Here is a 14,244-nt window from a genome sequence, read left to right on the forward strand (position 1 = left end):
ATCAAGCCACTGGGATCTTTAGAAAGCCAGCATGAAGTACACTTGAGTCTTCACAGAGGCGAGCCCTGGAGCCCAGGAGTCTGCAGCTTTCCTCACCAGGGTCTCCCTGCGGGCCCGGCCATCCTGGTGCCCAAGCCCAGCTGGAAATGTCCAATCTTATCTCTGCCTCAGAGTCTACCTGGGCTCCTGTCTGGTTTTCAACAGTTGCTTCTCTAAGACCCACTGGGATCTAGATGGCTGTGGCTGCTCTCGCCTTCTCTCCACAACCCCAACGAACCCAGGATCTGGGGTCTTGAACCATCAGACTGAGGATCTGCCCCGGAAGCTTCAGAGCTTCAGTGGTGTCAGCGCCTGGATGCCTGGATGGGTGATGATAGGGCACCTTGGACGGGCTGAGTGTGTGTGTGTGTGTATGTGTGTGAGAATATGTATGAGTGTGTGATGTGTGTGTATGTGTGAGTGTACGTGAGTGTGTGTGAGTGTATGTGTATGTGTGTGAGAGTATGTATGAGTGTGTGAGAGTGTGTGATGTGTGTGTGAGAGTGTGAGTGTGTGTGATGTGTGTGAGTGTGTATGAGTATGTTTGTGTGAGAGTGTGTGTGTGTCTGAGTGTGTATGTGAGTGTGAGTGTGTATGTGTGTGTGTATAAGTATGTGTGTGTGAGTGTGTATGTCAGAATATGAGTGTGTGTGAGAGTGTGTATGAGTGTCTGTGTGTGTTTGAGTGTGTATATGTGTTTTTGTGTGTGTGTTTGCATTCACACCTGCCTCTGTGCAGCCATCATTTAGTGGGAACAGCTGGAGAGTTCTTGCTCCGGGGCTCTCCTATCTCTCCCACAAGCCCCTGAGGTGAGGGTGTAATCTCTTCCACCGAGGAATCAGGCAGAGGCCACCTCACCTAGAGGGGCAGCGGCTGAGCCAAGCTCTGAATCCCACCTCTCAAGTCCTGTCTGACTGTCATAACCTCAGAGTCACACACCAGATACATCCTCAGCTGGGTATGGTGGCTCATCCCTGTTAATCCCAGGACTCGGGAGGCTGGTGCAGGAGGATTGCCACGAGTTCAAGGCTGACAAAACCCAAACAAAACAATAAAACCCAGCCTGTCAACCACTGCCACCCTGCACCCCCGTGTCAGAGGACCAGCAGTGAACTGTCCATGTGGCTGGAGCAGGGACCGGGGCTTGCCAGTGCTGGGTGACAATTTGCTTTTCTCAGCTCGTATCTGGGGTAAAGGACCTGACTGAGGGTGACACAGCACCTGGGTCTGTGATCTCTAAACGGAGACAGCCCTCAAGAGAGTGACTGGGCCCTGTAGAGCTTTAACCCATGGTAGAGCCAGCCAACTCCCTGAGGACCTGATTACATCACAGCTGGTCACATTACCATGTTGTCCCCTGGCTCTTGGGCGACTCCTGAGTGTTTGTGAGTCTTCTACGGTGGCCAAAAGCAAAGACCATCTGTCGCTAAGATTCCTTCTGTGGGTTGTGGGGCTTAAGCAATGTTCATCCCTTTGCCTAACTAAGCCTTAGGTCCCAGTGATAAAAGGAGGCAGGAATCTGATAGTTTACTCTGGTGGACTAGTGACTGGGCTCTCTTACAGAGCATAGTTGAAGGGTTACTTCAGGGTGTGGGTGCTCCTCCACAGACATCTGGGAAGCTTTTACCCAGCAGGCATAGGTGCTATCTCACACAGTCCCCTCCTCTAGGCTCCCTGAGGTCATATGCACTGTTGCATACGTCTAGTGGTTGGAACCCACTGAGCACTCAGGTATATGTCCCCACCCTCCACGAGGTTCTGTGAGCAGTCAGCAGGCCCAACTTGATTAGCAAGGGGGCACAGCTGAACATCCCAAGATGGCGTTTGCTTGGTTCACAACACCATCAGAGGCAGAGGCCAGTCCCACAGCATGTGGCTGACCTCTAAGAACTTTTTTCTTTGTCTTTTTTTTCCCCCTCCTTTCTCTCCATGTGTTTAAGTTTGTGCTTGTGTGGGAGATGGGGGTGCCTGTGTTTGTACGTGCGCGAGCGTACATGTGGGTCAGTGTGGAGGGGAGGTCAGAGGACAAGTTCGGGGTTCTTGTCCCTCAGGTGCCGCCAATGTTATGCTCGGAGACAGGATCTCTCCCTAGCCTGGATGTCTCTGATTAGGCTAGGCTGACTGGGCAGTGGGCCCTGGGGATCTTGCCTGACTCTACTATGCTTGGCTTTTTTATTTTTTATATTTTAACCTGAGGTTCAGTATCGGACTTGGGTCATCACGCTTGAGCACAGTACTAGTGGATCTTGCCAGCTTCTCCACATAGCTTGGGTTTGTGGAACTTTCCGGAGCCTCAGACTGGGCCTCCTGAGTGTTGAGACTCAACACCACTTCTCCCCCGTAACCCCCTTTTCCAGAGTCCAGGACTGTCCCAAAGGCTGCCATCCCTTGGGCCATACAGGAAGTAGGGGTCCTGCCCCAGGGTTTCTTCCCACCTTGATATTGATATATATATTTTAAACAGCTTTGTTGGCTAGCTGCCCCAGGAGAGCTCTGCAGAGAGAAAGTCTGAGACTATCAGAGCCGCAGGGCCTGGGAGGACACCTGCTCTGGTCCTTCATTTCACAGGGGAAGAGAGGCAAAGGGACACCAAGGGAAGATGAAAGGACTTGCTGGGCTTCTTGGTGGCCAGGGGAGGGATTGAACTTGTTCCAAGCCCCACCCACAGCCAACCTTTTACTGCCTGGCGAGTTAGGCTGTGCATGCAGACAGGACACTTCGGGTACAAATTCCTGGCTCTGACCTTCACTGGCCAGGACCCACCGTGGACAGGCACCTCACACTCACCAAACCCCTGTTTCTGATCTGCAAAGCAGGGGTGGTTTCTCCTAGGAGTGCTATGACAGGCCAGTGCAAGTAAAGAACATTTGGTGCAGGCTGACACGGGACCTCCATGTGCTGCAGGCTGACAAGGGACCCCCCAGACAGTGCAGGCTCCCATGGGAACCCCACATACAGGGTACAGGCTGACACAGGACCCCCATATACATGGTACAGGCTGACAGGGACCCTCGCACTTAGCCTATTTTGGCTGTGACTAGAAGTGTTGGTCCAGGCTTTCAGTTCCTAAATGGCACAGCACATTTGGTCACAGTACATAATTGAAGCTGGGGTTATCTCTCAAATCCAAGACATATGAGGAACTGTGGGACAGACCGGTCCTCTTACCCGGGGGATGGGGTGCAGGCTTCCCAGGAGCTGCAGCACATGGGCAGTGGGGCCTTGCGGTTTGTGTAGGAGTCCCCAGACAAGGAGTGACGCCAACCAGCACTTGAGAGGCAGAGGCAGGCGGAGCTCTCTGATTCAAGGCCAGCTTGGTCTACAGAATGAGTTCTAGGATAGCCAGGGCTACACAGAGAAACCCTGTCTTGACAAACCAAACCAAACCAGGAGTGAGCGGGGCTGGGGATGTAGCTCAGCTAACAGAAACCATCTACCATGAACAAAGCACTGGGTTCAATTCTCAGCACCACATAAACCGGCCTGGCGTCACTCCTGGCTTGACCATATAGCCAACTGGAAGCCAGCGTGTGACACCTATGCCCCTACTTCCAATGTATGTACAGGGCTGGCAGGATGGCTCAGAAGGTAAAGGCACTTGCCACCAAGACTCATGACCTAGGTTTGGCTTTCAAGTGCCCATGTGGAAGATCAGAATCCTGAAGTCTGAAATCCATCCTCTGACCTCTGTGCACTGTGGCATGCACTGCATATATGGTGTGTGTGTGTGTGTGAGAGAGAGAGAGAGACAGAGAGAGACAGAGAGAGAGAGAATAGAGTCAAGTAGAGGGAACAAGTCAGTCAGTATCCATAAAGCCAGAGAGACCTAGAAGAGCAAGATATTTCTGGAAGACTGCGGGGTGTCTGCTGAGTATATGGGACCCCCTCTTCCTCCCTCCCGGGGTGCCCATATATCAACAGTGAAGCCATGACCACAGTGCCTTTGAGAACAACACATTGCAGCTTCCATAGACCATAGACAGCTCATTAGACAGATGAGGAGATGGGGGGGGGGGGAGTCCCCTAGAGGTCCCCAGCCTGGGAGTGTTCACCCCTATCTGCCCACCCTCAGGCTGTGGCCAGAGGGGGGGCCGGGGGGGCTTCCTGGGGAGCTCTGCCGCCACTGGGAAGAGGGTCAGCTGAGGCTGCGGGGGAGAGGGGCAGCTGGCCCATTATTTATGGCTATTTCTTTGAGAGTCCTTCAGGGCCGCTCAGGTAATTGAGTAAGCGAACATGAGCACATGCCCGCGATCATTTAATTGTGGCAGAAAATGAAGTTGGTTGCAGCTGGGGGCCGCCAGCCCTCGTTTCTGCTGAGCTGAGCAAGTGGGGCTGCAGTGGCCATCCATCCTTGGCCCGCCCCCCCCGCCCCGCCCCCATTCTCCAGGCAGCTAGCTGCGCCCATGCCTGGGTGCACTGGTGGTCAAGGAATTTGTTCTTTGGAAGCACTGCTCTCAAGTCCTCATCTCTGCTCGGGGGAGGGGGTGCATGGGATGGGGTGGGGGCTCTGTAGACAGTGAAGGGGACTAGGGGGAACTCAGAAGGATGGGGGTTGGATGGGTGCTAACAGCCATGGCAGGGACCAAAATCAAGGTATTTGTGACAGCATTATCATCGGATACATTGAAGCACTTTCCTGTACGAGGCACTAAAGCACCTTCCACTGGTCCTCTACTATCCCCATTGGGGAGTGCTAGTCTAACCCATTTCCAAGGTGGGGAAACTGAGGCACGGGCTCCTGACTGCTTGCTCCTGGGAGGCTCTGAGGTTTGGGTGGCCAGGGCTTGAAGGGTTTCAGCGGGAGTTCAGCTGAGACTTAATGACATGGGAGCCCAGAGGAGCCATTCCGAGTCCTAGGGACTCCTCTGGTCTGATTCCACACTAGCTAACCACCTGCTGCCTGGTCCTCCAGGATACAAGCCTAAACTCTGTGTCTGAGGAAAAAAGAGGCTGCCTTGGCTATGTTGACCTCCCAAACTCTGGCCCTCTTTCTAAACCTTCCAAGGAAGGACAGGCCTAGAACAGGTTAAGCCCGGTCATCTTCCTGGACCCAAAGGCCACCACATCTCCAGTGAGTCGCTGCGAAGGGCAACCTGAAGTTGATGGGAAGGGGCCTAGGAGTAGACCCTAATCCCATAGAGGAGTCCCTGTAGCTGAGGTGACAATATAGCAAATCGAAATGTTTTTGTCCTGGGAGGCAAGGTACCAAGTCATAGGATACTTGTCAGAAGCAAGGTGAGGTTTGGAAATGGAGAGTGAAAACAGCCTTTCCGGGAAGATGTCATTAACGTGGCCATCTTCGGGGCTGGAGAGATGTCTCAGATGTCACCAGGAGAGTCCGACAGGGAAAGCAGCCCCTTCGAAGGATGACATCAGAAAGAGGCAGGATGGTGGTCAGACCTTTGGAGGTCTGTAACCCACAAGAGGAGGCCTAAAGTCTGGTCAGGGCGTCTGAGGATAAACTGGTGCTAGCCAGAAAGTCCAAAGAAAAAGCAGCCCCCGCCCCACAAAAGGCAAATTAATTCAATTTAGCAGACAACAGGTTTCACATGGAGAAATTAAAGTGGGACGAAACTCCGCCCTGATTCCCAATAGGACCCCACTAGAGTCACGTTCTCCAGTGGCAGTAAAAGTGAGCCCTAATCTGACAAAATGCTAAGAAATGCACAGAGACAGGTGTGGGGAGTTATCACACAAGGTCCCCTTGTAGGAATATATGCAACTGTGCCATGCACGTTCCATAGGCGGACGTCCACTGAAGAATGTTTTATTAGGTTTTTGAATTTTTTTTTTTGTCCATAGATGACGACGATCCGTGTGTGCAAGCCTTGGTAGCCATCGTCGTCATCATCATTATCATTGTCAGCAGCAGCAGCAGCATCGTAATAGCAACAGTTATGATAATAAATTTAAAAATTTAAAAGTTACACTTACCACTGGGTGTTCGCGGCACACATCTTTAATCCCAGCACTCAGGAGGCAGAGGCAGGTGTGTCTCTGGAGGGAGTGGTTCTGATGCTTTGATCGAGAATCCGTGTGAACGCTGAAAGTCCTGTTCCTCAATTGGTTCTTGATCGATCAATAAAGATGCCAGTGGCCAATGGCTGGGCTGAAGAGGCGGGACTTCCGGGTTCCCGCAGGCTGGTAGTGATGATGAGAATTGAGATACTTGGGGGAGAGACCGAACGGACTGGGAGCGACAGGGGATATCTTCCAAAATGTAGGTGGAAAGGGAAAGTAACTAGAAAGCATCTTTGGAAGCAGGGCCAATGGGCTTCACAGAAAGTAACTGAGCAACTAAGCTGAGGGTGGATTTAGAGGGATTGGCCAAGAGTACCCGAGGGAAGGGCGCAGTAGTCGCAGGAGGCTTAGACGTGCCCAGCCATTGAGCTTAAAAGTATATTTAAAAATAAGCTAGTGTGTGTATGTATTTCATCCGTGGATCTGAGATAGCTCCTGGGCGGGTGCGCACACGCAACCAGCCCGGAACTCAAAGTGGTGTACACAAAACAACATGCTACACCTCTCCGTGAATTCAAGGCCAGCCTGGTCCACAGAGTGAGATCCAGGACAGCCAGGGTGACACAGAGAAATGCTGTCTCGGGGGTGGAGTGGGGGGATAACAAAGGACAGAAAAAGTTACACTTAACTATTTGTGTTGTTTGAATGAGAATACGCCCCGTGGGCTCAACTGTTCGAAAATTTGGTCCCTGACTTGTTGGAACTGTTTGGGAAGAATTAGGTGTGGCTTTTTTGGAGTGTGTCATATCAGAGGGGGTGGGCTTTGAGGTCTCAAAGGCCCACGCCATTCCCAGCTAGCTCTGCCTGCTACTTTCTACTTTTTTTTTTTTTTTCCAGAGCTGGGGACCGAACCCAGGGCCTTGTGCTTGCTAGGCAAGCGCTCTACCACTGAGCTAAATCCCCAACCCCACCTGCTACTTTCAGATAAAGATGTGAACGTTACTTCCTCTGTTCCTACCACCATGTCTTTGCCCCACCATACCGGACTCACCCTCTGAAACTTCGAGCCCCCAGTAAACAGCAATAGAAAAGTAACAACACTGTTCTCTTTATCCATCCATCCCATCCATCCCATCCATCGGGGATCGATTGGTCTAGGCTATTTAGAGACAGGACCATGCTTAGCTCAGGCTGCCTGGAACTCTCTCTGTGGCTGAGTATGAGATACTTGGTCACTGCCACTGATACAATACTGGCATCGATATTTTGGGACTAACCAACCACCTCCTGATTGGATTCATGGTACGGTAGTGTTAACTGGGCCAAGAATAAGTAGCCCGATAGGGAGAGGCCCTAGGAGAGAACTTACAACATTATCGTGCTCAGTGGACATAATGTTACAATTCAACGTCTATCCGCAGAGCATTCTGAAGGAGATGTTGATTGACGGCTCAAGCCTAAATGGGACGTCCTCATCGAGTCTCCTTCCCTCAAGGCTCAAGGCTCCTTGTGGAAGCTCAGAGGGGCAGAAGGACTCTGAGAGGCAGAGGTAATCCATGATTCTCTGAATATGACAAGGCTGTTACACACAGGAACTCACAGTGGCCGTGACTGCACAGGATTGTTCTAGAGTGGATGAGAAGCTCACCAATACTGCTGCAGGGCAGGGGAGAACTGGTTTTCTGCAGGTGTGGCCCCTGAGAGGCGTCCCATATTCCAGTGGCTGGCTTCCCCTCCCCCCATACTGACAGCATTAAGCAGACTCAGGTGAGGGGAAGTGGGAAGGGAGGGAGGGTGGATCTCATCAAAACATGCTATATTTATGTCTAAAGCTCTCAAACATTTTTTTTTAAAGGAAGAGATGAGAAAAGAGAGGAAAAGACCCCACAGGATGTCGGCCCATGCGGGCAGACCACAGAGCCGCCCCAGACCAGGCGGGCATGTCAGGTGGACGGAGTGTGAGCTGGTTAGTCTAAATCCATGTTAAACAGAGAAACCAGTTCTGCTAATGGGGCTGATGTGTTAATTGCTCTGTCTCAGCCACCCAGCAGCTTCCCACAGACTCTACAGGAGCTCCGGAAACAGCCACCAAAGAGAAACCGCCAGTGTCAGAAGTCAGCGTGTGGGTTGTGGCTCCTGGCAGCAGCGTCCTGGAGAAGCGCTGGGAGGGGCTGGAGGACCTGCCACCAGCCTTCCCCTTGGGTCCTCTAGGCCCAGAATCTTCCGTCTGCTGGATGCTAGTGAGGGTGCGGGGTCTTGTGGGTAATGGCTCACACCCTTGTGCACACGCTTACGCAGTGGTGGTGTGTGAGGCTGGCTGTTAGATCCTTCAGGCCCCCCAGGGGGGCAGTGGAGGCCTCTTCTGTGGGGGGTTTTAGAACTGGCTCTGGCCAAAGCTTCATTGCTTCAGTATAAACCCTGAATGACCGGGCTCTCCCTTTCTGTGACAGACATTCTTGAAAGTGAGACTCGTTCAGACTTTTACTAAAACAAAACAACAACGACAAACCCACCAGACGTAGTGACACAGTCCTGTAATCCCAGTATCTGGGGCCTTGACACAAAGGCACCACGGAAAGTTTGAGATGAACCTGAGCTACATAGGGAGGCATGATCTCAAAAAAACAAAACAAGACAAAAAAAAAAAAATCAAAACCCACCAAAAAAAAACAAAAACCAAACCAACAACAACAAAAACCCCAAGGGGCTGGAGAGATGGCTCAGTGGTTACGGGCACTTTCTTCTCTTTTGCCTTCCAATTTTTTTTTTTTTTTTTCTTTTGAGACAGGGTTTCACGGTGTAGCCCTGGCTGTCCGAGAACTCACTCTGTAGACTAGGCTGGCCTGGAACACAGAGATCCACCTGCCTCTGCCTCCCAAGTCCTGGAGTTAAAGGTGTGCACCACCACCTGGCTCCCCTTGCTACTCTTGCCATGGTGACTCAGCTACTGGTAAATTCAGTTCCAGGGAATCCAATGCCCGCTCCGGCTTCCGTGGGCACCAGGCATCCTTGTGGCACACAGACACATGCACGTAAAACAAACAGGACAAAGGTTAAGTGAAAAGAAGGAGTTTGTAAGGGGGGAGGGAGCTTTCAGGCCTCTTCCTGTTAGGACAGCTTCTGTTGGAATGTTTGGGCATGGAATAGTGTCTTCGTCCCTACACACACACACACACACACTCTCTCTCTCTCTCTCTCTCTCTCTCTCTCTCTCTCTCTCTCTCTCACTGTTCAGAGCCTTCCCTTACTCCACTGAGGCCTACCTCTTGAGGACCGGTACCCCCTTCTCTGCCCCTCAAGCCTACCCCTTTTGCTTCTGCTTGTCGAAGGGGACATAGGTGGGTTACAGGGCCCAGACGTGACCACAGTCTCCTGAGGAAGGGACTGGCTCAGAGGTCATCCTGGGCCATCAGTGTTGCCTGGGCTCAGCCCCCTGGCCTTTTTGGAGAAAAGCCCTGAGGGTCAGCGAGGGGAACAACCTCCTCCATCCTCAGCCCGGCCTGGAGTTTCCGTCCAGCTGGGCATGGATCCAAGATAGGCTGTTGTGGATGGCAGTGGGCCCTACCACCCCCAAATGTAGCAGTGGAAAAGGGTCCAAGGCCTCACCCTTTGGGCTAAGATAACAGTCAGTTTTTCCCAGCTCAGCCAGCAGAACGACTGTTTGGGGGCCCTAGAATTTCTTTTTCCAGGAGCCGACACACCTCCTCTGCCCCACCCCTCCTGGCTAGAGACACTTCTAAGCCACGCAATGGACACTTGAGAGTCCAGTGACCAGTAAAACCCCTGCTGACTCCTGTAGGTTGCCTGTTAAACCCTTGGCCTGGACCCATTCTGAACTCTGTTTTCCCCAAGCAAGGCAGCCAGAGTGAGTGGTCACTCCTTTCCCCAGAGCCAGAGGAGAGCTGCAGCATTCTCCCTCCTGCTGAGACACTGACCCCTGCTGGCCAGCCACACATCCACTGGCCTTCCACCTCCCACAGGGCAGCATGCTGCTTGCCTACTTCCTGCACAGGGGGCTCACTACTTTACAGCGTAGCCTGCCCTGGTTAGGGACGACTCCGAGTAATGGCGCCTGCCCTGTAGTTCCAGCCACATGAGTGACCGAGCAAGAGGGTCACCAAAGGGGTTGGGGATTTAGCTCAGTGGTAGAGCGCTTGCCTAGGAAGCACAAGGCCCTGGGTTCGGTCCCCAGCTCCGAAAAAAAGAACCAAAAAAAAAACAGAGGGTCACCAAGGAGATAAGGCCCAGCCTGTGTGATTTAGTCATCAGTTGGGATGCCGTGTCACTTTGAAGTATGGCATGGCCTGAGACTCACTATGAGTCCCAGGCTGGCTTCGAACTCATGTCCCTCTGCTCTGTCTCCTGAGTGCTGAGAGTACAGTATGTGCCTCCATAACCAGCTAACTCCGTTTTTTTTGGTTTTTGTTTTTGTTTTTTTAAATCCACTGTGAGGTGGTCACTGGCAATGTACCCATTCTACAGACAGGAAGCGTGAGGTCTGGAAATGTGTCACTCAAGGCCAGGTAGTTAGGAAGCCAGAGAGACACAGGGGCTGGGATAGAGATCAGAGTCCCTGACCCAGCCACCTGTGCTGGGGACATCATACCATAACATTACACTAGCCACATGTCCCAGCAGGCTGGGTCTCCCCTCTCACCAGGACCTGGATCGCTGTAAACGCACATCTTTGCCTCACTTCTCCAATGCCTTCCTCCTCTCCTTCAGGAGGCCTGGGGGCAGCCATCGAACGGACCAGGGGCTTCAACTCCTTTCTGGCCTTATAAAGGGAAGATGGGGTGGGGTGGGGGGAAGCATATCGGCAATGTTGGTGGGTCCAGGCAGTCCCGTGTATCAGCTTTGGCCGGAATCTGAACCCCCACTCAGAGACTGGCATGAAGAGAGAGACCCTTTCACCTCCTCCCGAGAGCTGCTGGGTTTCCCCTCTCCATCTACAGAGGCTGGCACAAATAAATAAGACGAAATAAACACGTTTGTCTCTGTTAAGTTCCATCCTGTTAGATGTACCCCATCGCTCCAGCCTGTCAACTCCTCTTTAGATCCCAGAAGATCGGCTGCTGTGTTCTGGCATATTGGCCACCCCCACCCCCACCCCGCTCTGTGGCATCTGCAAATTTGATAAAGTACATGAAGCACGTTTGACTCTGAGGAACCCCTCCTCCCTCCTGAAGCATAGGCTGGCCTGCATGGGCACACACGCGCGCGCGCGCGCGCGCGCGCGCGCGCTCACCCTTCCCTCTTGCCAGCCGGGCTCATCTCTTATTCAGTTACCATTAAGAGCCCCTCAGGGATCCGAGGCACCCGTTCGCATGGAGGCTGGGCCCTTAGGAACTGTGGGTCCTGGAATGTTTGATGCCAGACCTGGCTGTCTCTGTAGCCTGCTGTGTCTGTCCTACTGTCTAGACTCAGGGCCAAGCTGACCAGCCGCCTTCGTGTCTTAGCTTTGCTGCAAGTGTATGGATCCACCACCCACACCCAGGATGTGGTAGGTGGGTGGCTGTGGTAGTGTGTGGCTTCTTCCGCAGAGCTGCACGGTTAAGGCAGCCTTCCTGCCTGCGGACCCCGCTGCCTGCCTGCCTGTGTGCGTCTGCGCACGAGTGCGATACATGTGGAAGCCAGCAGAGGGCGCTGGGTTTCCCTGGAGCTGGAGTTACGTGATGTAGGTCCTAGGAACCAAACTGCAGGAGCAGTGAGTGTTGCTAATCAACCATTGAGCCGTCTTTGCAGCTGGACAGAGCTGCTTGGTTCTTCCAGTCCATTCTGCAGCCTCCAGACACGGCACACCGGCGGTTACCTTCCCCTTGCCTCAGGTTAATGCGTCTGCCTTGAGATGTCATGTCACCTCCAGTCATATGTCACAGTATCATATGGCTGACTCTAATCTCACAGGGAGAGGGGGATCCTGATTTTCTCCTGTGCCAGGATTTTGACAGACGCCCTTGGGTTCTCTCTGTGTGTGTCGACTCTTCCTGTCCCTTCCTGCCACCTAAGTTCCCACAGCTCACAGTCCCCTGGGAAGCTCTCCTCTGAGCCGCTGCACAGGATGCCCCCAGCTCCGTACAAGGCTTTTGCTCTCTGCACATGTCCCCTCATGTGCTTCTGCTGGTCACATTGCTCCATCCTTACCTTTAGGAATCTCCCCTTCTTCCCCCAAATGTGGGATGCCAGACGCACGTGCATCATGAGACCTCCCTGTCTATGGACCGGCCACCGTGCCCCAGAGGACTGGCTTCTGTGAGCTAATACAGGCACCCACATGCTGCTTTATCTGAGCTCAGTTTCCACATGTGACCTTTGTTTGCATCATTCGTCCACCCATCCCCTGGAAACACGATGGCTTTGGGGGACGAGCCGCCCGGAATCATCCCCAGCAGGAGAGGTGTCCAGAGAGTTACCAAGACCTGTTCCTGAGCTCAGAGTCCAGTCCCAGGCCAGTTCTCTGGCCTGACACTCTGATGTGCTCACTGGAGAAATCGCCAAGGGAAATAGGTGGACGGCGGGGGTCTTGCAAGATGGGGACTGTGTACTACCTCTGTGGGTGACTGTCCTCAGAGCCAAGCAACTGCAATTACAGGGGGGTTCAGCTGGTCCTTCTCCCAAAAAGGATTATTCCAGCCAGGCCTGTTGACCATGACCCCCCTCCCTTTTCAGAATGGTGGAAAGAATAAATCGATCCTAGGCTGATTATCCAGTCCATTCCCTACCACCCACTGTATACAATGGCGCCCCTAACTGCACATGGCTGCAGGGAAGAGCTAGCGTATACAGGTCAAAGAATAGGGGAGGCTCCATCTGTGCAGGTGTGGGGAATCAGTCTGCGGGGGAGGAGTGCTGTGTGGGGGAGGGGCGCTGTCCGGGGGTGGGGGCGCTGTGTGGGGGAGGAGCGGTCTGCGGGGGAGGGGCGCTGTGGGGGGAGGAGCACCACGCCCTTGTAAATAACCCCTGCCCAGAAGCCAAATAAACAAGTGGGTTCCTCTATTTCTCAGGTTCTCTTAGAGAAACAGAACTTAGAGGAGGAGTCTCTCTGTATAAAGGGGATTCATTAGGATGACTTACAGACTGCCGTCCAGCTAATCCAACCACCGCTGTCTGTGAATGCAAGGTGCAGGGATCCAGTGGTTGCTCAGTCCAGATGTCTCAGCCGGTCTTCAGCATACGCTGGGATCCCGAAGAAGCAGGCTTTCGTGCCAGCGAAGGAATGGACTTGTTAGCAAGGTGAGGGCGAGCAGGCGAAGAGCAAACGCTTCTTTCTTCTGCGTTCTCATGTAGGCTTCCAGCTGAAGGTGCGGGCCAGGTTAGAGGTGAGTCTTCCCACCTCAAAGATCTGGATCAGAGTGGATCTCTCCCCCTTCAAATCAAGCACTCATACCTCGCAGGTGGGCCCCATTTTGGGGTTTTGGTTAGTTCCAGATGTAGTCAAGTTGACAACCAGGTGCATCCATCCCAAGCCCATCCTTGTCAGCGTGACACACAAGCCTAGTTCCCCTCGGTTTGTCCTTGGGACCTTAGGAGGAGTGACTCTTTCCTACACCTCCTGCTGGCCACACTTGCAAGATAAATACTTTTCTTTTTTTGAGACACTGTCTCAAACGGTTGACCTCAAACACTCTAGCCAAGGATAACCTTGAACTTCTGACCCTCCCCTCTTGACCTAAATGGAAGTAACTACAGGTGTGCAGCGCCATGGCTGGTCACCTGGTGCGGGCTTTGCGTGTGGTTGGGCAGTTTTTCTACCAACTGCCATTAGTGCTACATCCCCAGTGGTCTTCAATTCCTTCAAATTGAAATGTAACAAAAACAGGCCCGGAGGAACTTAAGATGAACCCAGCCCTGTCCAGGTGGCTCCATTCTCAGCCCAGCCTTCAGGGTTGGCTCACCTTTCACACTGAAAGAAACTGGCACACCCCTGTGTGTCAGCTGGGACACCTGCGCTCTCGGGGACAGGTGGCAGATCTCTGCCTTCAGCTCTGTCCTAGAAGGTCAATGATGTCTTTCTATAGGGCTCCGGCTCATGAGACAAACTCTTAAGACACAAGACTTCTTGGGGTCTTAGATGGGGACCAGCCAGTGTCCTTCGGGCCATATCACACTGATCAAAGCAGTCACGGGGAAGCTCAGAGCCCAGGTTCAAGCCAGAGGGAAGAGCCTCCATCCCAGAAGAATGGGAGTGGCCAAGGGTGAGGTCTTAAGCAGTCAGCACACTGAGCATCATAGGCACTTCCAAGA

General features: G+C 52.9%; 1 long non-coding RNA gene across 1 annotated transcript; it reads left to right on the forward strand.

The window, feature by feature from the left end:
- The first annotated feature begins 5,956 nt into the window (after window positions 1-5,956).
- LOC108353257 (uncharacterized) lies at window positions 5,957-10,986 on the forward strand. The gene is made up of 3 exons (XR_001842567.3): window positions 5,957-6,259; window positions 7,422-7,767; window positions 7,856-10,986. It is a non-coding gene; the product is annotated as an uncharacterized LOC108353257 (long non-coding RNA).
- Window positions 10,987-14,244: the final 3,258 nt, after the last annotated feature.

Source organism: Rattus norvegicus, chromosome 20 (assembly GCF_036323735.1).
Source record: "Rattus norvegicus strain BN/NHsdMcwi chromosome 20, GRCr8, whole genome shotgun sequence".
Taxonomy (NCBI): domain Eukaryota; kingdom Metazoa; phylum Chordata; class Mammalia; order Rodentia; family Muridae; genus Rattus; species Rattus norvegicus.